Source organism: Lissotriton vulgaris, chromosome 1_1, assembly GCF_964263255.1.
Source record: "Lissotriton vulgaris chromosome 1_1, aLisVul1.2, whole genome shotgun sequence".
Classification (NCBI taxonomy): Eukaryota; Metazoa; Chordata; class Amphibia; order Caudata; family Salamandridae; genus Lissotriton; species Lissotriton vulgaris.
In genome coordinates, this window is record NC_141685.1 from 1,442,907,524 (window position 1) to 1,442,920,835 (window position 13,312).

The following is a 13,312-nucleotide window of genomic DNA, read 5'->3' on the forward strand; positions in this document are numbered from 1 at the left end:
GCGCGCAAAAGGGAGGAACTCACACAGCAGACGCGGGAGCTGGAGCAAATGCACCAGCGAACAGGGGCCCCCAGGTCTGAAGACAGCTTAAAGCTGCGCGGCAACAGTTGGCAGCGCTAGATCAGGACCGGGCAGAATTTGAGGCCTCACAGCTGAAACACGCATATTACACTGATGGGGATCGGTGTGGGCGCCTGCTAGGTCGCATGCTGCGCAAGGCAAGACAGCGTCAAACGATGCAAAATATTCTCACACAGGGGGGTGGGCGCATCATGGAGGACTCTACTTTTGCCGCTGCCTTTAGCGATTTTTATGCCAACCTCTATGCTGGGTCCACCATCGAGGCATCCGCTGGGGAGTCCTTCTTTACCTCCGTCCCCCTTCCCACTCTCACAAAAGAGAAAGCTGACCTAGAGCGTGACATTCGGCCGGAGGAGGTCATCACGGCTATCTCCCGTCTTAAGCTGGCGAAAGCGCCTGGGCCAGATGGCTTCCCCTCGAGCTTCTATAAGACGTTCTGTATGCAGGTGGCTCCCCTCCTGATAGCCCTTTTTAACTCTTTTTCAGAACCGGGCGCGATCCCCAGGGACCTTCTGGTCGCTACTATTGCCGTCATTCCCGACCAGGGAAGGATCGCTCACAATGTGGAAAATACCGCCTCATATCTCTCCTTAATGTTGATCTCAAACGTTATACGGGCATTCTAGCGGCACGGCTTGCACCTTTTATGAGTGGCCTGATTGACCCAGATCAAGCCGGGTTGATCCTGGATCGCCAAACCTCTGACAATACCAATAGGGCCCGGCACTTGGTGGAGAAAGCCAGACGTATGACCGGGGAGATTATGTTGTTGGCAATCGATGCCGAAAAGGCATCCGACCGGGTCCCCACTGGCCCTATTTGGAGAAGGTACTGGAAAGGGTGGGTATGGGGGAGAAATGTTGTGCCTGTGTCTTGAACTGCTATAAATTTTCAAATGCGATGGTCCGGGTTAACAGCTGTACTTCCCCCCGGTTCACTATCGAGTGGGGAACAAAACAGGGGTATCCATTGTCGCCCCTGCCCTTCGCCCTATATATGGAACTGTTGGCACAGAGGTTGCAGCTTAATCCGAGAGTGCAGGGAATCAAATTTGGCGGCTACGTGAATACTATCAGTCTTTACGCTGATGATGTGCTACTCTCCTTGTCTCACCCGAGGGAGTCGCTTGGCGGCATGTCTTGAGGACCTGGAAGCTTTTGCACAGGCGGCAGGCTTTAAGGTCAACATGAGCAAGCCCAAGGCCCTGGACCTATCATTGGAGGGGCCCACATGGGAGTTTTTGTAGGGATCATTCCCTTTCCAGTGGGCGACTGAAGTCATCCCGTACTTGGAAATTCAGCTGGCTCCTACACTTCCGGACACGGTTAGCATTAATTATACTCGGCTGCGTCAGAAAATTAGGCAAGAGCTAGGGCGGTGGAGACACTATCCTTTGTCCTGGTTGGGGAAAGTGGCAGCGGTAAAGATGACTATCCTCCTCCAGATCCTATACTTATTCCGCACCATTCCTTTGCTGCCTTCTGTGAGCTGGATTCAGCAGACTCAGTCCGAGCTGGCTCAGTTTATTTGGAAAGGTAAGAAACTGCGGTTGAAGCTATGACTCATGACTCTTTCCCCCGAATTCGCTTCTCTACTTTCAGGCTGCCCAGCTGCGCTTTCTTGTACAGTGGAGCAGATGGGAGTCTGAGAAGCATTGGCTTTTTCAGGACCAAGGGGTGGCCGGTCACCCCCTTTAGAAGATTCCATTTCTCCGCAAGCAGCATAGGCCCCCTAACTTGTACGCTTCGTACATTAACCGAGTTCCTATGGAAGTCTGGGATAGCACCAATGTTAGGCATGAACTCACCTCATTCCCATCACCTCTCACGCCACTGATGGATAACCCTGATTTCACCCCGGGTCAGGACTCCGTGGCTTTCGCAAGGTGGCGGCTGGCTGGGTGTCTATTCCTATATACCCTGTACGCAGAAGGGGGTGTTTTGTCATTCTCTTCTTTTCGGCAAGAATATGTTCTGCCGGAGTCAGAGAGACTTCGATACCTTCAGGCTCGACACTGGGCACTCAGCGACCAGGTACGCTCTATGGCCGACAGACGCCTACTATCGTACGAGTACTGGTTTATTACACGCAACTCCGATAAAAATCTCATTTCTGACTTACACCGTACTGGGAAGTCTCGTTGGGAGAGGAAGCTAGGACGGCCCTCAGCCACAAACAATGGGAGGGTATCTATTACAGGGCACAGCATTCAGCATATCATATGGAACTTACGGACACACTCACTAAAGTTGCAACGTACTGGTACTACACGCCTGAGCGGCTACATGAGATGGATCACTCTAGGGAGGCGACGTGCTGGCGAGGGTGTGGGGAGACAGGCACGCTGGTACACCTGCTCTGGGATTGTGTCCATCTTCAAGGGTATTGGAAACAAATCTTGGATCAGGTCAATGCACACTTTGACACAGAGATTCCACAATTCCCTTCCAAAGTATTGTTAGGTCTGCCAAACTCAGTCACTTATCCGCTGCACTCCCGTAGGGAAAGATTGATAGCTATTGCCCTGGGTTCTGCTATTCAGAATATTCTTTTACATTGGCACACTACACATGTCCCCACATTCCAGGGTTTGCTCTATCGCTTGCGGCATGTGCTGGGCATGGAGAAGCTTTCCTTAATGCTTGCGGGGGAGGGTACCAAGTACACAGATTTGTGTCGGCCCTTTCTATCTCTGCTGGCCTCGGAGTTTCGGGAGGTGACCTGTCCCCGCTATCTGCGCTTACTGCGCTTATCTGATGAGGAAAACCCGGGAAAGGGTTAATGGGAATGGGCCCTTGAAAGACAGGAGTAGTGGACTTGGAACACGGGTGGAGGGTGGACTGTGTGGGGTTTGGGTGGGAGTTTGGGGGTTTTGGTTGCCTTTGGTGTTTCTTATACCTAATTAAGTATGAGCGCAAAATCCGTTCCGCTCGCGGATTTTGCGAATTTTCGATAAATTCGCGCCGCAAATTTTATTTTTTGTCCTCATATATGCCACCAGAATTTGTATGCTCTAGATGGGTCTCACTGTTGCCTCTTATACTGTTGTTTTCGAGTCCGCCCTGGAAACAGTATCATAGCAGACAGAGATGTCCCAGAGGTAGGCTGCTTTCCTTATCCTACTCCTCCAAGCCTATTTTGGGAACCCTAGGCCTGGTGGAGGACAGGACCGACACAACTCTGGCATAATCATAGGACCGCTCACTTATTTAGCCAGACCACCAGTTTAGACCAGACATTCTCGGTGTTCTCATTACGACCAACCAAGTCCATTTTACATACTTCCATTATATGCTTCAAACATACTGCGAATCTGGGTGGAGCTGTTGACTTCCACTCCATGCAAATTTGTCTCCTCGCAATGACTACTATATAAAAGATAAACTGAGTATCCAAACTGTTAATATCATAATCTTTCAATAAACCAAAGAAGACAAGTCTAAGTGAACATATAATAGTTGTTGACAGTACATCACCCAAGAAGTCCATTATCGCTTTCCAGTAGTCCTGAATAGCTGGACAGTCCAGGAAAATGTGAATATCATCAGCTGCATAGTGGTTACAACGGGGACAGTAATAATTATTTCGTGTAATCTTGTGCAATTTGGCCGGGGTCCAGTAAACTCTATAGGCTGTAAATAGATGGTTACGTCTTAAGTTGGATGGTTTAATCAGCCTCTGAGAAAGGAAAAAGGAGTCTAACCATATTTTGCTGACTTCTTCAGGAGGATCAGATACACAATTTCCCCATAAATTTATCACCTCCAAGTGCTGTTTGTTCTCCTCATCCTTAATTATCAAGTTGTACCAAAACGAAAGTTCTTTTAACCATTTCCCCCCTCTGCAAATTGCATCGAGAATGTCTGTATCTTTCTCCCGTTGCAGATTTTGACTTGACCACCAAGCAGATAGTTGATAATATTTAAACCTAGTCAACTGACCGTTAGTAAGTTGTATTAAGGAATTCCAGCTCACCAGGCCTGAATCTGCCCAAAGATCTCCCCATTTTTTTAATCCAGCTGTTTTCAAAGGTTGTGACAGTTGATCCTGGAGGCATTGGGGTGTACCAGGAGAATCCCATATTGGGGCATGTGTGTGATAGTAAGGAATATCAAATACCTTCCTGATAAACCCCCAATTTTTTAGTGCTGTCTGTAATATTTTAAGACAAATTTTTTTTAAAAAATTCTGGTCTCTGAACTTAAATAGAAAATAATCGTGGTCATAAGGTAAATCATTTAATAAAGCTTGAAACAGGCGGCCCTGTGATGATGCATCTAACTTATTTGCAAGTAGCCTAAAGTTTTTAAAATGAAACGCATGACAGTATGACAATAGATCAGGGAGGGCTAGGCCTCCAATTTTTAAGCCCCTTCTCAATTTTTTCCATGCAATTCTTGTTGACTTACAGGCCCATATAAATGATCCGATCTTACCCTGTAAAATATTAATATCTTTTGGAGAGAATGATAAGGGGATACAATTAAATAAAAAAGTCAATTTGGGAAGAATTGTCATTTTAATGAGGTTAACACGACCATATATGTTCAAAGGCAGGTTCCCCCATCTTATTAAGGTTTTATTAATATCTTTGACCACCATTTGCCAGCTAAGTGATGTTATATCTTTTAATGCTTGAGTTAAATAAATTCCCAAGTACCTCATTTTATGTTTTGCGCCCAATATATGTGTGTTATTGTTCCATCCCATAATCTCCGTTTTCTCCTTATTAATCTGGTAGCCTGACACCTTCCGAAATTCTTCCGATAAAAGAAACAACCTCGGTATTGCCACTGAATGGTCAGAAGTATACAAGAGAAGGTCATCTGCGTACAAAGCCACTTTCAGTGACAAATTACCGAGCTGAAATGGTTGAATTATATTGTCATCTCTAATTCCGCAGACAAAAGGCTCCATGTAGACATCAAACAAAAGAGGGGACAAAGGGCAGCCCTGTCTAGTACCTCGGGATATATCAAACCAGTCGGATAGGATTCCGTTAACTAAAACTTTTGCCCTTGGATTATGATATAATGATTTGACCGCCTTTATGAAAGTTAAAGGGAACCCAAATGCCGACATTGCGGCCCATAGATACTTCCAATTAACCTGATCGAAGGCCTTAGCCGCATCTATCGCCACCAAGGCCAACGGGAGATTTTTGGCGTTGGCATGGTCTATGGCCCCTATTACTTGGAATGTTAATTCGTTTAGCTGTCTCCCTGGGATAAAGCCTCTCTGATCAGGGTGGATTATAGATTTTATGACCTTCGATAATCTGGTAGCTAAGATTCCGGAATAGATCTTCATATCCGTGTTTAACAATGAAATTGGTCTATAAGACTCTATTCTTTTGGGGTCTTTATTCGGTTTTGGTATGAGCGTTATAGTAGCTTCTGCCCATGAGGGAGGTGCAGGATGACCATGAATTAATAAAAGGTTGAAGAATTCCCTAAGTGAAGATAGTAATTGATCTTTATTATCCATATAGATCTCCACTGGCAACCCGTCTGAACCTGCAGCTTTCCCTCGTTTCATTTTCTTCAATTGACCCAGTATTTCCCCTTCTGTGATCTCACTTTCCAAATATACCTTATCCAGTTCAGACAATTTGCGGCAAATTTTTCATTAGCAACCAGGATTCTAAATCATCCCCCTTGGGATCTTTATCTTCCGTATAGAGGCTTCTCATAAAAGACCTTGCTTCTTCTCTGATCTCTGCATCTGTTTCCATCAAGTCTCCTGTCTGCCTTTGTAATAGGGATTTGATATTGTTTCTCGTTCTCTCTTCTCTAGCTTTCCAGGATAAGAGGGCTCCACACTTTTCTCCGTATTCAACATTTTTTAATCTACTAGACTCCCATTTTTCTTTAAGAATTCTCTCATCCGAAATTTTTAACTGAAGTTGTAAATCAGTAAGTTCCTTCTCTAGCAGATGTACTCTCCTGGAATTAGTTAAGATTGTATTTTGTAATTCAAGATCCTTTCTTATTATTGCTGCCAAGTCTTCCCTTCTTTTTACTTTCATGCTCTTTCTCTTATGATTCATTTGAGAGCCTAAGACTCCTCTCAAATAGGCCTTATAAGTCGGCGGATTCCGGGGGCAAAAGTTGAAGCCTGGCTGGCCTGTCAACTTGTAACTATTTTACGATGGCGCCGGCAAGCTGCCAGCGCCATCCTAAAATAGTTACTAAGTTAGTTTCAACAGGAAGCTCTAATAGATAAAATAAAGCAGGTGCTCGCACCTGCTTTATTTTATCTATTAGAGCTTCCTGTTGAAGCTAATTTAGTAAGTATTTTAGGATGGCGCTGGCAGCTTGCCGGCGCCATCGTAAAATATTTACAACATGCCCTTCCTGTGAGCCCAAAAACAATCGTGAGCGTCGTCGAGGCAGGTGTGCCTTCTTCACAAATCTACCGTGGAAAATCAGCTGTGATGCTGGATAGAGGCTTTTGCATCCTTGACTTTCACGAGCACAATACCCGTGCTGTTTCTGTGACCAGGAGCTTATTTCTCTTCATCTGCTGAACTGATCTTTCTCTGACCTTTTATACACACAAGAAGCATGTGTGAACTCGCATGGTAGCCCTGCCCGTTTGGCCCCGCCCACACACTCGCGGTTTGCACCGTCTTCCCGCCATTCACCCACTATGATGGACAGCTCACTCAAGGGACCCCTGCGCCCTTCGGGGCGATTGCATAGTAACACACACATGGTCGCTCGAACTAGTTGATGCTCAAATTCAGTGACTCATTCATTAGCCCAAAAACAATCGTGAGCGTCGTCGAGGCTGGACATGTTAGACGTTGATTTATGTTAGGGTTCCTGGATGCATTCAATGTATGCCTTTGGTTTGGTTAAAGCAGTAAATGAACATGAAGAGAACTGTAGTTTCTTTCTACCTACATTAATGCATTTGCCTATGCTTGTTTGTTTGCATGCTAGACTTGGTAACAGCTGCATTTGCCTATGCTTGTTTGTTTGCATGCTAGACTTGGTAACAGTTGTAGGGAAAGATTCTACCAGAAAAAGATGTTGAAAGGCACGTGTAAACTGCTAGTGCTCTTCCGCGTGCAGCATGTGCTATGCAAATCACCAACAGCTATAAATATGAATGTAGTGCTCGTGACGGCGCTTCGCTTCAACTGAGTGTCACCTTGAATACTGCTGCTGAAGATCTTGCCGTGTTGCCGAGTATCCGGATTCCGGACTTAGTCTCCTGCAGCACTTGGAACATTCAGAAGCCCTGACCTCTTCCCGGAGAACTCCTCATCTTGTAAGTGCTCTCACCCTCCCCTTCGTTCTCCTTCTCTTCCTCTCCACAATTGCCTTCCTTTTCCCGTAACTCTACCCTCGACCCTACCTTTGGTGAAGCTCCTGGTTGGCGCCTGCTTTCTGCCTTCAGTTCCTGGCATCCTATGAAGGTACTTCTTCTTGATCGGACCGCATTCCCCAGCTTCCTGTCCTGTGCATCATCTCCGGTCCGGCAGCCAGCCAAGAAGGTTCATTTAACCCCTCGAATCCCTGTAAGTACAAGAGCAGTGTACTGAATCAGTAACTAGCGACAAATCTAATATTATCTAATTCCCGGCGTTAAGAACTAGTAAACTTGCTACGAACTTACCAACAAAAAGCATTGGCTCCTGCAAAAAGACTATTGTGATTTCATTGAATAACTAGTTGTGTAATTGATATACAGATTAGCAGTACAACAAGGCTTTTCACAATTCCATTGTATTGGATATGTTCATGAATGCATGCTGTGAATTTTAAACAAGCATTGATAAAAACAAGAGCTGTGAATTACAAACAAGCATTGTTTTAAGCAAGGTGAAAGGCACCTTTAGGGTGCAGTGATTTTTTTTTTGGTTTCTTGTTTTCTTCTAATTATCGTTTCACAGCAGACTCTCTAATCCAGCTGTAAACTACAGCAATCCAGGTATGTCAAGTTGCTAATTCAAGTTCAAAGTTAGTACTAATACACTAATTTTAGAGTTAGGAAGACCAGTCAAAGAATTGTATTTCATGAATACTTGTTTTTGTTCAAGGCTATCCAAGAAGAAAAAACCTTAAAGATTGTTGTAGGAGTGTTAGCAAGGGCTGAAAAAACTAAAGGTATGTTTTGCTAGATAACAACAAAGAGAGTGTTCAAGAGTTATCATCCTTGACGTTTTGGTTTGTTCAAGAGGGAGTTGGGGGTTTGCAGCAAAGAAAAGAAACACAACAAAATTCAGCAGTGTCAAGGTGTAAGCTCAACAGAAAGCGAAGCCCAAAAAACATTGTTTCTTTTAATTGCTGCAAACCAAGAAGAATTTCCAGTATGGATGTGAATCAGTTAACCCAGCTGGTTCAAAAGTTAAATTCTGAAATGCAGGAATTACGTTCTGAGAATCAATCCTTATGGCAAGAACAGGATAAAACTAGAACAGGTTTTACTTCTTGGAGGGATTCCACTGGCGAAGTACGCAGTTCAGTTTTAGCACCCCCTAAGTTTGGAGCAACAGCTTTTGGTTCACAGAATTTTCGAACCCAGTCTGCCTCTGTCACTGAACAACCGGTGCAATTAACAGTAGTAACTCCAACTCCAGTACCTTTAGTAAACCCTGAAAGGTTCATAGGAGATTCTAGCAAGTTTACGACTTTTATGAGCCAATGTCATTTGCATTTTTTATGTAAACCACAAATCTTTGTCAATGATAACTCAAAAGTTTATTTTATAATTTCCTATCTAGGTGGGGTAGCTGCTGATTGGGCGATGCCCCTTGTAGATAACAATGATCCTCTTTTGCATAATCTAAATGATTTTAAAACTGCTATGACTACCTTGTTTGCAAAACATGTCTTCCTTCAAGCTTCAGATAATGAGTTGCTGAATCTGCGACAGGGTTCCAAAGATTTAGTTACTTATATCACCACGTTCAACAGATTACTTGCTGAGACACATTGGCCTCCAGAAAAAAGAATTTCCCTTTTTTATAGGGGATTGAAGGATGAGATTAAAGATTCACTACCTCATGTAGTTGAATTACCTAATACATTTAGTGATTTTCAGGAATATGTTGTCAAATTAGATCATAGATTGGGTGAATGTAAGGGAGAAAGTTCTAAACATGAACATCAAAAGTCTTCATTTCAAAACAGAGAGGAAAGACCTAGAAAGTAAGTCTTCTTCAGTAGAACCTATGCAAATTGGAGGAATAAAAGGACCATTGTCCAATGACGAAAAAGAAAGACGTAGGAAGGGAAATCTCTGTTTATATTGTGGAAAGGCTGGTCATTTTGCAAAAGACTGTCCTGTAAAACCAGTCAAAAAGAAGGCTTTAATTATCAGTACAAACAGTGAATCGGAAAACTAATTGTCTCAGAGAATGTTGAGACCGATTCTTTGAGTAGATGTCCGAATCAGGTCCCACTATATGCGCCTTGTGCATTAACCCAAGTCCCTAAACATTTTACAGTAAGACTACTTCTTATTCTGGCCGTTCAACAGAGACACAGTATTCCTGTGCTTATTGATTCAGGAGCTACAGGAAATTTCTTTGATATAACTTTTGCTAAAACCTTACAAGTACCCCAGATACCTAAGAAACAACCAGAACCTGTGAGGGCAGTAGATGGGTCAGCCTTGTCTTCAGGTTTGATTAGGTTTAACACCACGCCATTGTTATTCATAGCTGAAAATGGACATTCAGAGTATGTGACCTTTGATTTGATTGACACACCATCTTTTGGGGTTATTCTAGGTATTCCTTGGTTAGAAAGTCATAATCCCAAAATAGATTGGGTAAAACGTACCGTGACTCTTGACTCGGCTCATTGTAGACTACATTGTTATCAAGACACTAAGGACCCGATCATGCCACTCAGTTGTGCTGCTTTACAATCTGTTAATCCTGAACTACCAACTGAATATCAGGATTTCAGCGATGTATTTGATCCAGTAAAGGCGACTACTCTTCCCCCCCATAGAATCTACGATTGTAGAATAGATCTTATTCCTGGGGCGAAATTACCTTGCAGTAGAATATACGCCTTAACAGAACCAGAAAACCAGTATTTGCGATCCTATTTAGATGAATTACTGGAATTGGGTTTTATTCGACATTCCACCTCGCCAGTTTCGTCGCCCCTTTTCTTCGTAGCGAAGAAGTCAGGTGATCTGCGCACCTGCATCGACTATCGCGCAGTTAACAAGGCAACCATTAAAAATCGGTATCCTTTGCCTTTGATTCCTGTACTTCTAAATCAAGTAAAAGGTTCTAGTGTTTATACAAAATTGGATTTACGCGGAGCCTATCACTTAATCCGCATAAAAGAGGGCGACGAATGGAAAACCGCTTTCCGCACCAAATTTGGACTTTTTGAGTATACTGTGATGCCCTTCGGTTTATGTAACGCTCCTGCAGCGTTTCATTTTTTTATAAACGAAGTGTTGCATGATTTATTAGACATTTGCGTCATTGTCTACATTGATGATATTTTGATTTACTCAAAAAACCAGGAAGAACACACTGAACATGTGCGGTTAGTTTTGAAAAGACTCAGAGACAATGCCTTATTTGTGAAGCAGGAGAAATGTGTATTTAATTCAGTAAAAGTGGAATTCCTGGGATACTGGTTATCTCCAGAAGGAATCACTATGGACCTAAAAAAGGTTGAGGCCATTCTCAATTGGCCCTCACCAAAGTCTGTGAAAGATGTTCAACGCATTTTGGGTTTTGCAAACTTTTATAGACGTTTTATTGCGAACTTTTCAGAAATTGTGGTCCCAATCACATCACTATTAAGAAAAGGAAAGACTTTCCAGTGGTCTTCGGAAGCTGAAGATGCTTTTGCGATTCTCAAAGAAAGGTTCACCACAGCTCCCATTTTGGGTCACCCTGATCCAGACAAACCATTCTTTGTAGAGGCGGATGCTTCTCAAACTGCTATTGGAGGTGTTTTAATGCAAAAGGACAATACAACAGGTTATTTACACCCAATTGCCGTTTTTCTCAAGAAAATTACTGCCAGCAGAACAAAATTATACAATTGCTGAGCGAGAACTACTAGCAGTAAAGGCAGTTTTGCAAGAATGGAGACATCATCTTCTAGGAGCAAAACACACAGTGACGATTTATTCAGATCATAAAAATTTGCAATTCTATTCAACAGTGAAGGCTTTTACTCCTAGGCAGATGAGATGGTTGCAATTTTTTAGCGAATTTGATTTTTTGATCACATATCGTCCAGGAGAGAAACAATTACTCTCAGACACCCTTTCCAGATTAGTTTGTGATAAACAAAAGGAATCTCTTAGAAGTCCACCCAGTATTATTCCATCCGATAAAGTGTGTGCTGAGATTTCTTCTGATTCCTTTCTTGAGCTTTTAAAAAGAAAGGTAAAACTTCTTGATCAAAAGGAATGGCTATCCCAGAAACACAATTCAATCATCAATGATTTATTTTTTTATAAAAAAAAAATGTTTCTTCCAGATGAAGAGTCTCGCCAGTTAATGATTAAATGGAATCATGATCTTGGAATGGCGGCACATCCAGGAATAAATAAAACCCTTGAACTCTGCCAAAGACATTTTTGGTGGAAAAACATGGTAACTGATATTCAACAGTTTCGTTGTTACATGTCCAGTGTGCAGTCGTCAGAAATTGTTGCATACTGCTCCCAGAGGTCTCTTACAGCCAATGAATATACCACCATACCCTTGGCATACCATTAGTCTTGACTTTATTACAGATTTGCCAAACTCAAATGGTTTTACCACAATTTTAGTTGTAGTAGATCTTTTTATCAAAAATGGGACATTTTATTCCATTAACTAAAATTCCATCCGCAGTGAATTTAGTCAAGTTTTCTTACAACAAGTTGTAAAACTACATGGTTTACCAGACAAAATAATTTCAGACAGAGGCCCACAATTTGTGTCAAGATTTTGGAAAAAACTTAGTAATTATTTAGGAATTGAATTAGGATTATCGTCAGCTTTTCACCCTCAAACAGACGGTCAAACGGAAAGGGTAAACCAACACATTGAACAATGTTTACGTTGTTTAATTAGTACTGTGTCTTCAAATTTGGATGAAACTTTACCATTAGCAGAATTTTCCTATAATAATACACTTCACACTGCTTTAGGCTGTTCACCATTCTTTTTTATGACTGGCCAACACTATGATGGACAGCTCACTCAAGGGACCCCTGCGCCCGTCGGGGCGATTGCATAGTAACACACACATGGTCGCTCGAACTAGTTGATGCTCAAATTCAGTGACTCATTCATTAGCCCAAAAACCATTGTGAGCGTCATCGAGGCTGGACAGGTGTGCCTTCTTCCCAACTCTACTGTGGAAAATCAGCTGTGATGCTGGATAGAGGCCTTTGGATCCTTGACTTTCACGAGCACAATGCCTGTGCTGTTCTTGTGACTAGGGGTTTCTTCCTCTTCATCTGCTGAACTGATCTTTCTCAGACCTTTCAAACACACAAGAGGCATGCGCACTCGCATGGAAGCCCCGCCCCAAATCCGCGGATCCGCAAATCCGCAAAATCTGCGGATTTTGCGGATCCACGATCCGCAAATCCGCAAAATCCGCGGATCTTGCGGATCCATGATCCGCAAAATCCGCGGATCGTGGATCCGCAAAATCCGCCCATGCCTATACCTAATATAGATTGTTTGCATTTACAGTACACTCCCTACTGGAGTTCATTCTATAGCGTGGCTTGGCCCCGTTTGTTTTATTGCTTCAGCTTTATACCTCGTACTGTAATGAGGGTTCGGGCCAGGTGGTCATGTGCCATTGATGCATGGGCTCTAATTTTTCAATAAAGAGATTTGATATTAAAACACTAAGCAGTAAACTAACTGGTCCGTTGCTTCTGCCTCTGGCTCAAGTGATATGAGCTAAAATTCTGCCAACAATTGCTTATGGTAGTGAAGTACAGAGAAGAAGAGATGCAAAAACTCCAGATAACACAGTTATAGCTGGATACAGGGTTATTTTTGATTTGCCCAAGCAAACTTTCTTAGCAAGGGTAAGGCGGGCTTCTCCTGCCGTCTATGCGGCTCAGCGCCAGAGGATCTGCTGCATCTGTTATGTTCCTGTAAAGAACTTTTGGAAGAACGAAAGCGTCTTTTAAAACACCATTTTAATCAGCTTGGGTTACGCTCACGAAAACAAGCAGTTCTTGCCTGCTTTGCACCTAATGACCCACAGCTGAACTGCAGCCT